The sequence below is a fragment of the Salvelinus namaycush genome, chromosome 1 (genome assembly GCF_016432855.1).
Source record: "Salvelinus namaycush isolate Seneca chromosome 1, SaNama_1.0, whole genome shotgun sequence".
Taxonomy (NCBI): Eukaryota; Metazoa; Chordata; class Actinopteri; order Salmoniformes; family Salmonidae; genus Salvelinus; species Salvelinus namaycush.
This window is the reverse complement of record NC_052307.1, coordinates 61,228,097-61,245,106: the sequence shown is the minus strand read 5'-3', so window position 1 is coordinate 61,245,106 and position 17,010 is coordinate 61,228,097.

Genomic DNA, 17,010 nt, shown 5'->3' with positions numbered 1-17,010 from the left:
CATGTCCTGTTGCCCTTAGGGACAGGGCCACATGTTTGACTGACTGACACCACTCCCACATGGCTAGTCTACAGTACATAGGTAGAGTGGTTTAGCACTGTGAGCTGCTACCTTTCTTTCACCCTCTCAGTAAGGATGTGGGCTCAGGTTTGCAGTGCGTTGGAATGTCTATGGAGACAGGATGACTTGAGTTCAGTGTGGCCCAGGGAGAGAGAGAGGGTGACCAATGAGTGAAACATCTGGCTGGAGACAGGGGGATGGAGACAGGGATTGGGACAGTATGGGAGTGGGGAAACAGAGAGGAAGCTCATCTGTTTGGCACATCTCCTCTGTCCCAGCCTCTCTTGGAGCACAATCTCTCCTTCATTGTTTCTGGCATCTTTATCTGAGACTGACAGATGGATCTCACTCCCTTGGTACACACTCACACAACTTGTGCACGCACGCACGCACGCACGCACGCACGCACGCACGCACGCACGCACGCACACACGCACGCACACACACACACAAATCCATCCTTACTCTTCTCTTGAATGCTTTGGAGAGAATGGGAAGCTGCGCAAACATGCCTGGCACTCATTCCAGGGTTCTGAGTGAAGCTCCAGCCACCACAGCAAACATTTCCCCACACAGTTTTTATTCCTTATAACCATGGCGATGCAGCCGAGGCCCTGGCGAGGGGAGGCTCAAGCGCTTTCAGCGTGGCCAGGAAGGAACCAGTGAGCTGAGCTGAGCGTACTGCTCTCTCCCTGTCTCCCTGTCTTCTCCAGGAAACAGCTGCGTATTGGGGGGAAATGTGCGAGAGAGGAGGGACCCAGGCTGTCCCCGGGGAAAATGAAATGTAGATTTTGCGACGTGGGCTCATTTTCTGCAGTCTGGAGCTGTCTGATAGGGCCTGACTGGAGGCTTATTTGATTAGTTTAATTCACAGCCTCGTGTGGTCCTCTGCTGAAATGTACCCCCAGGTAATTAACCATTTTGTTTCTGTTGAGCAATGGAACAATCACACACAAAACTGTGAACTGTGTGTATGTTGGCTTCACAACAATGTTCATAGTTATGACACCTACACAAGAGGTGGAACAATCATCTTTTTTATTGCTACCATGATTTGATGACTCCTGAGAGTGTGCTCTTCTCCAGCACGTCAATGCCTCATCACTGTGAGATAAGAGGGTTTGAGGCTCTGCAGCAGGCAGCATCACATCAGGAATCACTCCTAGCTGAGTCATCCAGCACATCGTATTTCCTCATACAGTCTCGTACATGCCAGTGTCTGTTCTTCCAGCATCCTATGACTAACAACATGAGACAAAAAAACAACAGCATTCACTCTTAGAATTAGGGGTGACTCGAAGAACCCTGAAGATCCTCAAGGAACCCTGGAATTCCTCAAGCAACCATAGCTTTCAATGGTTAATACTTGCACCTTTGGATAGTTGAGGGGTTCTTGGAGGAACCTTTAATGTTTCAATGTAGCAAAGGTTCCTGGAGAAACAGTATACACTTCCACCTTTAATGACAATACAACAAAACACATGACCAGGCATGACATTTACTCTCACGTGTGGTCCAAAAGAACTATCTGAAAGCCACACCTCCAATAAGCCACACCTCCAATTTTCTGATAAGGTGCCTCAACTATAATATATTATTAAAACAGTTCAACATTTAACCCCTCCCACAACAAAAAGGTTACTATTTGAACCTTTACAACGGGGTTTCTTTTAAATAACCTTTTCAGAGGGATTCTTCAAAGAACTTTGAATTGAAAAGGTGCCCCCGTAGTGGCAAATGTTTTGAACCCCAAAAGGTTTTTCGAGGATCAAACACAAGAGCACACACACACACTCACACACAAGGGAACATGGACAGAGGAAACCGTAAATGTCACGGCACAGTGAGGAAGAAAGTGGAAAACAATGCATGATGGGAGGAGGGGTTAAGTGAATAGAGTGGGCGACTCTTACATCATGTAGGGCACAGTGCATGATGGGAGTAGGGGTTTGGCAACATACCCTTCTGAATTCCAAATCTCAGTCCTCAAGCACTGTGAAATTAGAATACAAATGAAGACTAGACTATTTTGCCATGAGATCTGGAAGCACAATTAGAAGTGACAATGGGCAAAGGGGGCCCAGCTCAGTAAAGGGGGCCCAGCTCAGTGCAATATCTACTGTATCTCTCCTACCAAACGGTTAAAAAAGAGCAAGTCTTGCTCCCTCTGCCCTTCTCCTTCTGTTTGCACCCTCTCATTTGTCACATTTACAATGGAAACATCCAAATTTACAGATGCTATCAATTAATCACCTCCGCTCTAATTACAATCCAATTAACCTCGCTTTCCGTGCTCCCTGCCTGCAGCAGGACGGACACTTCTCTGTCCCAGTTCCCTCCATACTCAATCACTAAGAACACATACACACACAAAGAGAAAGGAAGTGAGGGAGAGAGACTGGAAAGAAAACGAGAAAGAATGAGAGAGAGAGAGAGAGAGAGAGAGAGAGAGAGAGAGAGAGAGTGAGAGCTCAAGAGAGAGCAAGAGAGAGGGAATGAGACCATGAGCTGGAACCGGTGTCTCTCTGGAGGGGAGACACAGGTGTGTCTTGTGAGAGAGAAGAGCTGAATGAGCACTGTCAAGAGGAGGGAAGGATGTGTTCAATCTTTAGGCTTTGCTTTCCTCTGTCACCATGGGATACGGGAGGGAGTGAGTGTTGAGGGGAAGAGGGTGGATGTGTAGGTCTATACCGATCCTCTCACCCCGACCACAACCACCACCACCTCCATCCCCTGCTCTATGCTCTAACCCAGATATACTCCATGACTATAGAGGGTGGATGTGTCTCCCCCTCAGTTCTAACCCAGATGGATATACATGATTGTTTTATTATTTATTGTTTTATTTATAGTTTTTATTTCAGTGTCATACACCAGTTGGTGCCCAGCCCGTATGGCCTTATACGACACTATTTCTTTAAGTAGGTGGATGTGTGTGTCTCTCCCTCAGTTCTAACCCCAGATGGATATACACCATGACTATTACCTGAGTAGGCAGGCCTGGATTTACAGCGGGCTGTCAGCCGGGGCTTTTAACGCCACACTGGGGCTGTTTTACAGCTCTGCCCGAGGGCCCCAATCGGCCTTCAATTAGCAGGTGAGCTGCAGCCCTGCTTCCAATCAATAATAGCCTAGTCCAGCCCAGGACACTGAAGCACAGGCAGGCTGGCTGACTGGATGGAGGGGACCCAGGGGCTGGCAGGGGGGAGAGGGGGGTGTACAGGAGGGGCTAGGTAGACTCATTCTATGTCTGGGTCTGGGGTCTGTCATTCTATGTCTCCCCTCTCGTTTTAAACTCAGTCTGCAACCTCCAGTGTGTCTCACTACTGAGAATACAAAACCGAGGGAAGGGAACTGAGGTACAGAGAAAGAGAGAGAAAAGACAGAAACTGATTGTCTCAATTCTTATCGTCAACCTCTATGACATGGTCTCTCTCTCTCTCTCTCTCTCTCTCTCTCTCTCTCTCTCTCTCTCTCTCTCTCTCTCTCTCTCTCTCTCTCTCTCTCTCTCTCTCTCTCTCTCTCTCTCTCTCTCTCTCTCTCTCTCTCTCTCTCTCTCTCTCTCTCTCTCTCTCTCTCTCTCTCTCTCTCTCTCTCTCTCTCTCTCTCTCTCTCTCTCTCTCTCTCTCTCTCTCTCTCTCTCTCTCTCTCTCTCTCTCTCTCTCTCTCTCTCTCTCTCTCTCTCATGAAAAAGCCCAACTCCCCCTAGTGTCAGAAGAGAGATCAGACCTGCCAAGCCAGTGAATACTGTAGCATGGAATTACATGCAGCTCTTTCCTTGCATCACACTTGATTTTCAAAAGCGATGCTGTCATACCATTTCTGTTCTTATTCTGCTCACTTCAGCATTCTGTCTCTCCAAAGTCACAGCTCAGAAACAAAGAGAGGGAGAGCAATATTGTGTCTAAGGGATGAGGAAACATAGAGGCATGGAGAAGAGGAGCTGTGGAAGGAGCAACATGGGTCTCTTTGAACGCTCCACGGGGTGGGGGTGGGGATAGGGGAAAAGGTTTTGGGGGTTGTTGGGGGGTTCGGGGGGGTTGAAGTTGGGAGTGGGGCCAGGCTATGCCTCCCTTCCACGCGGGGTAGCTTTAAGGGGGAGCGGCAACATGGGCGTCTTTGAAGGCACCTCAGCAGGGGGGTAAGGGTGTGCGTGTGTGTGTGTGTGTGTGTGTGTGTGTGTGTGAGTGTGTGTGTGTGTGTGTGTGTGTGCGTGCGAGCGCGTATGCGCTTGTGAGTGTGTGTGTCTGTGTAGAGGGAGGAGGGTAGTTGGTAGAGGAGCATGGCAGCTATACATCTCACTCTGAGCAGAGAGAACAGAGCTGGAAGGGGAGACAGGCAGCTCTTCCCTCCACACATCTCTGTTCAAAGGCGCCATCAAAGTCTGGCAGAAATGTCAGTGCTGTAGGCAGGGGACCGGCCTCTGAATGTCACTCCTTCTCAGGTCAGCACAGAGCGTGCCTGCCATGCTCCAGAGGAGGAAATCGAGAGAGGAAAAGTAGAGAAGGGATAGTGTCTGTGAGAAAGTACAGGGCTACTCAGTCTATCATACGATATTTCAGGGATTATTTTCAGGCTGTTTGAGAGAGAGGTTTCTGAGATCGGTTTGACACCTACAACCTCCTAGTTAACAACAACCGTTCCCACAACTTTAGAGAACTTTCCTTTCAGAGTCTTACTAGGTCATTGTCTAATGTTTTCTAGGAATGTTCCTTTGATGTGCAAGGAATGTTTCCAAGAGACCTTTCCCTTAATGTCAATTATAACTTACTCAGAATGTGGTTACCATGTTCTTAGAACTTAAGATATGAATGTCCTAGGCACGATACATGGGAATGTTACAAGAACATTCATGTGTCCAGTTTTCTGAGGTTTAGGAGAATATTCCATCAAAGTCCCACCAAACACACACAGAATATGGTTGCCATGTTCTCAGAATATAAGATAATGGGGCCTCACGAGTGGCCAGCGTTCTAAGTCACTGCATCGCAGCGCTAGAGGCATCACTACAGACCCGGGGGCGATCCCGAACTGTGTCACAACCGGCCATGAACGGGAGTCCGATAGGGCAGCGCACAATCCTCCGAAGGCACTTAAGTAGATTAAACAATTTGATAGGTGTAAGCAAAAGGGTGAATGCACTTTTAAGTAAATCTCAGTTTTGTTAAAAGTACACTCAAGAAAAACTATTTTATTGATCATAGTGATTCAGGAGTATCATTAAAACAGGTTAACACTCCCCACCAACATTACACAACTATACTGAAAGCTCTTAAATTATAAGTAAATCAAATCAATTATGAGAATAGTCAGATTAACCGATACATGACACAGACATGGTGGCGTAGCGGAGCACCGTGAACCAAGAGGTTGTGAGTTCAAATCCCAGGTGAGGACATGCTGAATAATAATTACTGCATAAATGAACATGCACAATGTAATCATGTACGTCAAATATGTAAGTTGAAAACACTGTATGTTAAAAGCACCGTGTGTGAGTTTCCCTAACCTTGCCAACAGACAAAGAGCTATGAATGGATCAGTGGTTCACCAATCAGGGCCTTGATTGGCTCGGCGACAGTAACAAGGCGTGTTGTGTAATGCCATTTTTTGGTGGGGAAGAACTTTTCTTTGGGACCATCAGGCAACGTCTTGAGAACTGATACACAGAAATATTCTTGCAACATTGCCATTAAAAGCGTCTAGAAAACGTATAGCTTATGTTCTGAGAACATGGCAACCATTTTCTGTGTATGTTTGGTGGGCAGTTGATGGAATATTCTCCAAACCCTCACAAAACTGGACACATGAATGTTCTCATGAAACAAGTCTAGAACATTAAGATATTGTCTTTGACCCACATGCTCACACCCACATCTCCAGCGCTCTCATCACTCTCCTCCACATGGCCTCAAACTGCACCATCTTGTTTCTCTCCATCGCCCAGAAACTTTCAACATTTAGATAATAAAGCGTTTTAACTTTCCATTGTGTTAACGACAGAGGATTGGTTGATTTCCAGTTTTTAAGTATACGTTTTTTCAAGATGATTGACTAGAAGAAAAAAATTCCAACCCATCGGATATCACTGCACCTTCATATGGCATGTCTTGAAATATGCAGACAGACGGATTAAAAGTAGATTTACATTGTAATACTTCTAACAGCCAACTTTCTACCGCCGCCCATAAGTTTTGGACTTCATAACATTCCCAGAAGGCATGGATTATTGAGTCATTGTTAGTTTTACACTTAAAACATGACTCTGTCGTTATACTGTAGAATTTGTGAATTTTATCTCTTGTATCAAATTCTATATTTACTTTATACTGGATTAAGCATACATTTTTGTTAACTGTAATTTTGTTAGTTATGTTCCAACATTCCCTCCATCTTGTGCCAATATCAGTTATTTTTAAGTTTTGGTTCTAATCATTTATATTTTTTCTAAGAGATTGTCAGTTGGATAGGCTCTCTGCACGGTTTTGTATAGGCTACCGATCATATGAATATCCTTTTCTGACTCAAACAGGGTTCCTTCAAGATTTCTCTAATGTACAAAATATTTCAAAACTAATTGACTTGCAACTTTTAAGTTGTATGTATTTGAAAATATCTACATTGTTCAATCCAAAATTGCTTTTTAATGCTGTCATGGAAATGTAAGGTTTTTCTATGCCTTTAGTTTTCCATGTGCACCAATTTATTGGTGAATTCTGAAAAACTATACAAGGATTGTTCCATAGGGTTGAGTTTTAGGGAGTGATATTGGTTCTTGTAGAATATGTTAAATTTTCTTACATATTGTTATAATGTTTTTAACTAGGAAGTTGTTAATGTTCTTAACTCTATCTTTGAAAATAAACACATGGAAAGATTCTAGGGATGAGCATGCGCATCTTCAATATGTACACATTGTTCCTCTTTAGTGCATTTAACTATATGTGGCAAGTAAAAGCCTTGGTTGACGAGTTGATACAATTCCAAGTCTGGAAGGTTAAAACCAACCTCAGACTTAAGATGTAAAACTTTCCTTTTTATTTTATGAGTTTTATTTGCCCATACTGTATAAAGTCTGCTATGAACAAGTATACTTAAAAAATACATATGTATTTGGTGGGGTAATTGGTATGACCGAGCATAAGTATAAAATCTTTGGGAGCCATGCCACAGAATAAGTTTATTCTGCATGTTAGATTTATGGGAAAATTGTTCCATTTCATTAGGAGTGCTTTCAAATTGTTGAGTAATGGGATAAAGTTATCTTAATATATTTGTTGTTTGTTGTCACTTATTAAGCATCCTAAGTATTTATATATATTTTAGTCGTCCACTTAAAGGATTGCTGTTATTGTCATTATTTAATTTTTTTCCACGTACATTTTATATCCTGACATTTTACAGTATTCTTAAAATATTTTTGCAGGGGGGGGCAATGAGTTTTCAATATTGGTCAGGTATATCAGGAGATCGTCTGTAAATAAGTATAGTTAATATTTATGTTTACCAATATTGATACCTGTTACGTTTGGGTCCTGTCTAATTCTTTCTGTAGGTGGTTCAATTGCCAGTGCGAACAGGAGGGGGAGAGAGGACATCCCTGTTTTGTGCCCCTTTATAAAGCAATTTCATCTGATAATGTATTGTTTTTGTATGTTTTTGCTTTAGGAAATTTACAGTGCATTCGGAAAGTATTCAGATCCCTTGACTTTTCCAAATGTTGTTACATTACAGCCTTATTCTAAAATTGATTCAATCTACACATAATATCCCATAATGACAAAGCAAAAACAGGTTTCCATAAATGTTTGCACCTTAAAAAATATATATATATACAACTTTGCTATGAGACTTTGCTATGAGACTCAAAATTGAGACTCCAAATTAAACTCTCCAAATTAAAATGCATCTTGTTTCCATTGATCATCCTTGAGATGTTTCTACAACATTATTTGAGTCCACCTGTGGTAAATTCAATTGAATGGACATGATTTGGAAAGGCACAAACCTGTCTATATAAGGTCCCATAGTTGACAGTGCATGTCAGAGCAAAAACCAAGCCATGAGGTCAAAGGAATTGTTCGCAGAGCTCTGAGACAGGATTGTGTCGAGGCACAGATCTGGGGAAGGGTACCAAAACATTTCTGCAGCATTGAAGGTCCCCAAGAACACAGTGGCCTTCATCATTCTTAAAAAGAAGAAGTTTGGAATCACCAACATTCTTTATAGGGCTGGCCTCCCGGCCAAACTGAGTAATTGGGGGAGAAGGGCCTTGGTCAGAGAGGTGACCAAGAACCCGATGGTCACTTTTACAGAGCTCCAGAGTTGCTCTGTGGAGATAGGAGAACCTTCCAGAAGAACAACCATCTCTGCAGCACTCTACCAATCAGGCCTTTATGGTAGAGTGGTCAGACGGAAGCCACTCCTCAGTAAAAGGCACATGACAACCAGAGTGGACTTTGCCAAAAGGCACCCAAAGGACTCTCAGACCATGAGAAACAAGATTCTCTGGTCTGATGAAACCAAGATTGAAGTCTTTGGTCTGAATGCCAAGCGTCAAGTCTGGAGGAAACGTGACACCATCCCTACGGTGAAGCATGGTGGTGGCAGCATCATGCTGTGGGTATGTTATTCAGCGGCAGGCACTGGGAGAATAGTCAGGATCGAGGGAAAGATAAACGGAGAAAAGTACAGAGAGATCCTTGATGAACACCTGCTCCAGAGCCCTCAGGACCACTTTACCATCGAGGACCACTTTGGGAACAAGCGTTTTAATTAATACCTTCAAGTGATATCCTCTGGGTCCACATTGTACATTTTGTTGTATATGTCTGTTACCAAAAATAAATTCAATTTAGGACCTCAGTCTGGGGCGAAGGTTCCCCCTCCAACAGAACAACGACCCTAAGCACACAGACAAGACAACGCAGGAGTGGCTTCGGGACAAGTCTATGAATGTCCTTGAGTGGCCCAGCCAGAGCCTGGACTTGAACCCGATCGAACATCTCTGGAGAGACCTGAAAATAGCTGTGCAGTGACGCTCCCCATCCAACCTGACAGAGCTTGAGAGGATCTGCAGAGAAGAATGGGAGAAACTCACAAAATACAGGTGTGCCAAGCTTGTAGCGTCATACCCAAGAAGACTCGAGGCTGTAATCGCTGCTAAAGGTGCTTCAACAAAGTACTGAGTAAAGGGTCTGAATTCTTATGTAAATGTGATATTTTAGTTCAATATTAAATTCTTATGTAAATGTGATATTTCAGTTTTTATTCTTAATACATTTGCAAAAAAATCTAAATAGGGGCTCTACTTTGTCCCAATATGTTAAATACAATTCTATGGGAAAGCCTTCTTAATATTTCGTATATCTAATATGTCTGCTGATAATTGCTTCAGTTGAGTCTAAGAAGGCTGTAGGATCAGTTCCACTGTTGTTTAATTCTGATTTATAGAGATTTTCATATAATCCTGTTGTTTCTAATTAACGCATCTGTATCTTTTAGGATTATAACTGGTTTGGCGTGTATTCGTTTTGTGAGGGTTGCGAGATGCTTACCAGGTTTTTTGCCATTAAGTAGTATGCTTTATTTGAGTTTAACCTGTAGTTGTTGGCTCTCTTCAAAAGTAAAGTATCATATTCCTGCTTAAATTCAGACATTTTATTTTATTCTTAACCTTGTAAAGATTTTTTTATGGGCTTTTTAATTTCTAATTCAGATTAAACGTTTGCCGTGTATGAGATTATCATTCCCCTAATGTACGCCTTAAAAGCATCACAAATTATATCGGGGCCAGCTTTCTCTATCCTGTATGTCTACATTTGTAATGGTAAAGGTTATTTAGGTATTTAATACATTTTGGGTCTTCAAGATGCGCTCTGTTCATTCTCCATATTCTGTTGCTAGGTGTATTTTCTATTAGTGTAATTAAGCATGATAACAGAGAATGATCTGATATCACTGATATGTCATGGATTTCTTAACCCAGTAAATTGTTGAGTATATTTTTTTAAATAAAAATGTAGTACATTTTTTTATATATTTTCTTACTTTGAGAGAAAAAAGGAGTAGTCTTTTGTAGTTGGGAATAGTAATCTCCAGGTGTCCTGTAGATTATTTGTAGAGACTACATTTTTAAGCCTCTTTGGAGGCTCCTTGAATTCTGTCAATGTTATTGAATGTATGATTTAGCTCGCCTGCTAAAATAATAATGATAATGATAGGCTAATGCAATTAAAATGTACTTTCCATAAATATGACCATTTACAGTATGTCACATTAATTAAACTCTTATTCACATATCACTTCTAAACTGACAAATAAACATAAAATATACATTTTACAAATACATTAGCACGTTTAATACATTTGTTTCAAGCAATAGAGCATATGCTTTGAATACTGGTCTTTTGGGAAAATATGCAGTTTTGGGCAAATTCTCATATCACTTTGCTCAATTTATCACATACAAAGATTTTGTATGACTGTTGAAATGTGCAGAACATTGACTGTAGCCCTTTCTGAATCTCTGCAACTAAAGTGGGGGGGAAAGTACTTATTATGTCTGTCGACATTACAGACATAACTGCAGGACTAAATATTAGCATATCAGCATGTAGGCTACAGCCCTATGACACTGTAAGCCTATGTTACAGTCTCAATGTATAGTTCTGTTTTCCTATCACTCTGTTTTATTCACTTTGAATACATTTGCTGGAGAAAGGAAATAAATATTATTTATACACAGCAAGTCACCTGACAATAATGGGCTACTCTCCCTTTTTATTTACCTGTCATGTCTCTGATATGAGCTGAGAAGCAAGGAAGGAATCCCTAGGACTTTGCTTATTTTCTTTAGAGCTGCATAACCAAGTCCAAGTTCGTGGGCTAGAAGAACCATCCTCACATTTATATAAAATGCCACATCTTCCCTGGAGCACTCCTGCAGCCTGGAGGAAGTGTCAACACTCCTAAATGCATCACGATCACCTTCACAGTCTGCACATTCATGACATAATTGCAGAATCACTGGTTGGTGAAGTCTATGGTGATTTTAAGTCCAGTGTTTAGACATTTAGGGCAAATAAAATCATGTACATGTTGGTTTATTTGAGACATGTGGAATAAAAACCACTGTTGATCTGGCTGCAGTCTGGTTGATCGCTGCTAACATAGTTGTCATCTTCATCTCAAATCATTTGCGTCTCAACGCGCTGCTGCGGGCTACCTCCTCACGATCGGCGGATCAGACAGATTTTTTCTTTCATTTACTGCTTTTCTCGCATTGGCTAACTGAGATCGCCTGTTTTTATTCACATTCTGTAGGTATATTCTTCGAAATGTTCTAATTTTGTCTCTTTTTACGTTGATTCTTCGCGGGAGATATTTTCAAACGAGGAAGTGCTGCGTGGCGGGTAAGGCATTTTAACCAATCAGGTTGCCGGAAAGGGCCTTTAAATATCAGTAACCAATCGGATGTCAGGAAGTTACTTATCATTCAACATGAAGCACCACGTCTACAAAGAATATAATCATGTATGGACTAGATAACGATACGCGCCAGAAAACAAGCTTTTGAATGATATATGATTCAACATGGAGCTTTTAAAAAATAGAGGTTGAATAAAATAGCGGTTGAATAAAATAGCGGTCTACATGAAACATGATATCAAGAACGACATTTATGGTAGGTGTAGTTGACGGAGTTGGGATAAAATTATACAAATCAAGTATTTATATACATTATTGCCGATTTATGTGTACATTTGATGAAAGTTTGGAAGCAAAATAAAAATGTTTGCCTGTGGTGCCTGGCCTTAAGTGTTCAAGAACCATATGCTATTTTTTCCCCATCATGAAGCTTGTGCGCATTCCATGTAATAAGTTGGATTTTACAATACTGTAGAATCAAAGTTAACCTTGTCTGTTCCGTCTATAATTGAAGAAGCAGATAAAACATTTTAGCAGAAGTCATTTGAGGGAGGTGGACATTCCATGGAATGGGAGAGTCATAGTATAAATACAAAGTTAGTATATACAGAACATGTATAGAGTGTGTGAGCTGAGCAGACATTTAGAAGAGAACACACAAAAAAACATAAAGCAAAGTACTTTGAGGCGCTGTGCCTTTTAAAGCTTCAACTCCTCTTCTAATGTACCAAAAGACTGTGGATTATGACATTGTACAGTACATACATTGGAGGAAGACTGCCACTTTAGTACTGTGGTCAGTTTGTATTACCTTGTAAATTACATTTGAGTATAGTGGCTGGTGGGGGTCTACATGGGGAGAGTGGGTCCACCGAAAGAATGAAGTGGGATGCATGGAGGCCCTTCACACACTTCAGAGAAGTGTCTGATGCCCTTTCCAGTCACCCAATCCCCCGGATAGAGCCCCTCTCCACTCTTACCAATAACAACCATTTAATCTTAGCTATAATGACAAACAAGTAATAATAATGACTCGACATCCTCTCCTAATCTGTCTAGAACTCTTTTTCATCTTACAGCCTGTTTGCAAGTCACAAAAATAAATACAATTACACTGCAATATAGTTAAATCCTTCTTTCTCTCTCCCAAGCCAATCCCTTCTCTCTCTACCATTAAGATCTGTTCTGAGAACGTGGCAACCATGTTCTGTGCATGTTTGGTGTGAGGTTGATGGAATATATTCTCCTAACCCTCAGAAAACTGGACATATGAATGTTCTTGCAACGTCCCATGAAACATGTCTAGAACATTAATATTGTATATTCTGAGAACATGGTAACCACGTTCTGGATATGTTCTATTTGACAACTCTAACGCCAAAACATGCAAAAAAAGTTTATCCGAAGGTTTTTGCTAACATAGATATAATGTTCCCCTAACTAACGGAAAACTGGACGATCAGACATTAGAGGAACATTACGGGTAACATTACAAAAACGTTTTCTCTCCCTAGAATTGTTAGCTGGAATGATGTTGTCAACAACCTGAGGTCATTGGGAGATGAATGGCAATTGGGGAGTAACAGTGGTTTGCTTGCAGATGATGTCTACTGAAGCTCTTTAGGCAAAACATTGCAAATTCAATCAACAAAGATAAACAATGTGTTCTCTCTTTCTCTCTCTATCTCTCTCTACACACACACACACACACACACACACACACACACACACACACACACACACACACACACACACACACACACACACACACACACACACACACACACACACACACACACACACCACAAACACTTCCTCTCTCAGTACAAGTCATGAAGGAGCTGTCAGATTACAGGAGGGTAATTGAATTTGGGAGTGCTATGGGGAGGGACCAGACAACACATTTTCTATTGTCTCCCCGGAGTGTCAGGAACAGGAGCTCAGGGGAAATTCCTGCCCGTTGATGGGGATTTCGGGAAGGGAGATTGTGGAGGGCAAAGGAGAAACGAGGTGGAGGCTGGGACCCGCAATATGCACAGCTTTATTTGGAAACTAGTTCAGAGGGTCAGCCTTCAGCGCGCTGCAGTCACCAGAGAAAGACAGAGAGACACGCCGAGCAAGTCAACATGACAGACACACAGAGAGAGGAGAGAACATAAGCATGACAGACAGAAAGAGGGAGAGCGATACGGAGAGGATCGTAAAACAGCAGAGACAGACATACAGAGAGAGGAGAGAACATAAGCATGACATACAGAGAGGCACGATGCTGAGAAAGACAGGTAGAAAGAAAGGCCAGGGGATAGATAGAGAGAGAGAGAGAGAGAGAGAGAGAGAGAGAGACAGAGAGAGAGAGAGAGAGAGGCAGAGGAGGGAGAGGAGGGAGAGATATACACTGCTCAAAAAAATAAAGGGAACACTTAAACAACACAATGTAACTCCAAGTCAATCACACTTCTGTGAAATCAAACTGTCCACTTAGGAAGCAACACTGATTGACAATAAATTTCACATGCTGTTGTGCAAATGGAATAGACAAAAGGTGGAAATTATAGGCAATTAGTAAGACACCCCCAAAAAAGGAATGGTTCTGCAGGTGGTGACCACAGACCACTTCTCAGTTCCTATGCTTCCTGGCTGATGTTTTGGTCACTTTTGAATGCTGGCGGTGCTCTCACTCTAGTGGTAGCATGAGACGGAGTCTACAACCCACACAAGTGGCTCAGGTAGTGCAGTTCATCCAGGATGGCACATCAATGCGAGCTGTGGCAAAAAGGTTTGCTGTGTCTGTCAGCGTAGTGTCCAGAGCATGGAGGCGCTACCAGGAGACAGGTCAGTACATCAGGAGACGTGGAGGAGGCCGTAGGAGGGCAACAACCCAGCAGCAGGACCGCTACCTCCGCCTTTGTGCAAGGAGTAGCACTGCCAAAGCCCTGCAAAATGACCTCCAGCAGGCCACAAATGTGCATGTGTCAGCATATGGTCTCACAAGGGGTCTGAGGATCTCATCTCGGTATCTAATGGCAGTCAGGCTTCCTCTGGCGAGCACATGGAGGCTGTGCGGCCCCACAAAGAAATGCCACCCCACACCATGACTGACCCACCGCCAAACCGGTCATGCTGGAGGATGTTGCAGGCAGCAGAACGTTCTCCACGGCGTCTCCAGACTCTGTCACGTCTGTCACATGTGCTCATGTGCTCAGTGTGAACCTGCTTTCATCTGTGAAGAGCACAGGGCGCCAGTGGCGAATTTGCCAATATTGGTGTTCTCTGGCAAATGCCAAACGTCCTGCACGGTGTTGGGCTGTAAGCACAACCCCCACCTGTGGACGTCGGGCCCTCATACCACCCTCATGGAGTCTGTTTCTGACCGTTTGAGCAGACACATGCACATTTGTGGCCTGCTGGAGGTCATTTTGCAGGGCTCTGGCAGTGCACCTCCTTGCACAAAGGCGGAGGTAGCGGTCCTGCTGCTGGGTTGTTGCCCTCCTACGGCCTCCTCCACGTCTCCTGATGTACTGACCTGTCTCCTGGTAGCGCCTCCATGCTCTGGACACTACGCTGACAGACACAGCAAACCTTTTTGCCACAGCTCGCATTGATGTGCCATCCTGGATGAACTGCACTACCTGAGCCACTTGTGTGGGTTGTAGACTCCGTCTCATGCTACCACTAGAGTGAGAGCACCGCCAGCATTCAAAAGTGACCAAAACATCAGCCAGGAAGCATAGGAACTGAGAAGTGGTCTGTGGTCACCACCTGCAGAACCATTCCTTTTTTGGGGGTGTCTTACTAATTGCCTATAATTTCCACCTTTTGTCTATTCCATTTGCACAACAGCATGTGAAATTTATTGTCAATCAGTGTTGCTTCCTAAGTGGACAGTTTGATTTCACAGAAGTGTGATTGACTTGGAGTTACATTGTGTTGTTTAAGTGTTCCCTTTATTTTTTTGAGCAGTGTATAAAGCGAGAGAGATACGGAGAGAGAGAGAAGGGAGAGGCAAGATCACCCGCCTTGAGTCTATCTGTCATTGAGCAGGCTCTCATACCACAGGAATTGACAAGTGACTGTTGGGATGGACAAAGTGATATACAGCGCAATACTATATGAAGAAGATCGGGAAAAATACAAATGAATCAATGCTTTTTGTGAATGGCATGTTAATGGAACGTATGGCTTTCTCATTTCTCTCGAGGTTCTACAAGCGCCACAGTATGAAGTGAGGGGGCCGAGGTGGCACATTGACAGACAACAGACTTCCATTGGGTGTCCTGTCTCTCTCCACACTCAGACAGAAGCCTGGAGGCTTACTGAGTTGGAGCAGCTAACATGGAGGGTAGTTCAATCAGGGGAAAGCTAGCTAGCGTCTGTCTGTTTGCCGGGTGTGATGTTAGCAGACCGGGGATGTGATGTGTGGATGTCATTAAGTCTGTGAAGTGGAAATAATAAAGAATTAGGATTGTCTCAGAAGACAGGAGAATTAATCCAAAATGAATTACATGAAGGAGGAGGAGGAGGAGGAGGAGGAGGAGGGAAAATCAACATCAGCTTCTTTCCTCTCCTCTCTGCTTCAAGCAAGATAGGGGGCAATTTCAACAACTTCTCTGAACTACGAAAAATGTTATGAATAAATGAGAGAGCAAATAAAAACAGATAAATTAGTGACGATGTGGGGGAGGGGAGAGAGAGAGAGAGAGAGAGAGAGAGGAGGATAGTCAGACAGAGGATAGAAATAGAGAGAGAGGAGGGGAGGAGATGGGCCATGGCAGAGGCAGTAGTCAAAGCCCTGTGGCTGCCAGATTGCCCTGGTCTTTTGTTCCTGATGTTTTTCTGGAGAGGCCTGCCAGTGTTAAAGAGGCGGCGCTGCCGATTGTAATAAACAGCACTTGTAAATCGCGGAGTGGAATTATACAGCATGCAGATGGATCCATATGCCATCATGTGCAAAACGTGGCCAAAAACTCAAAGTGATAATTAAGACTTAGGGGGTGAATGGCAGAGACATTTGTGACAACGGAATATGGCGTCTCCTGGCACTGGGGGAAACAGAAGGGCTCGGAAAAGCTCTGTGTCACAAAACATTACCCACACAGCTGTTGGCTTTATGAGCAGAGCTGGTGTGCTCTTCCCACCCCCTCACCCTTCTCTCTCTGGGTCGATATGCACAGTGGTGCTGTTCACTCCCAGTTTGTGACATTTTAAAGCAACATGTCCCCTTCTCACCTCACACTCCCCCTCGGGGAATAGACAATCATTCAAATCCACGCGCGCGCACGCACGCACGCACGCGCACACGCACACGCACACGCACACACACACACACACAGCATATTACGAAGTAAAGGCCACCAATTCAATCTGAACATTGTTACAGTTTCTACTGTACTGGTTGCTCCTTGTGTCATTTTAAATTTTATTTAACCTTTATTTAACTAGGCAAGTCAGTTAAGAACAAATTCCTATTTTCAATGACGGCCTAGGAACAGTAGGTTAAATGCCTTGTTCAGGGGCAGAACG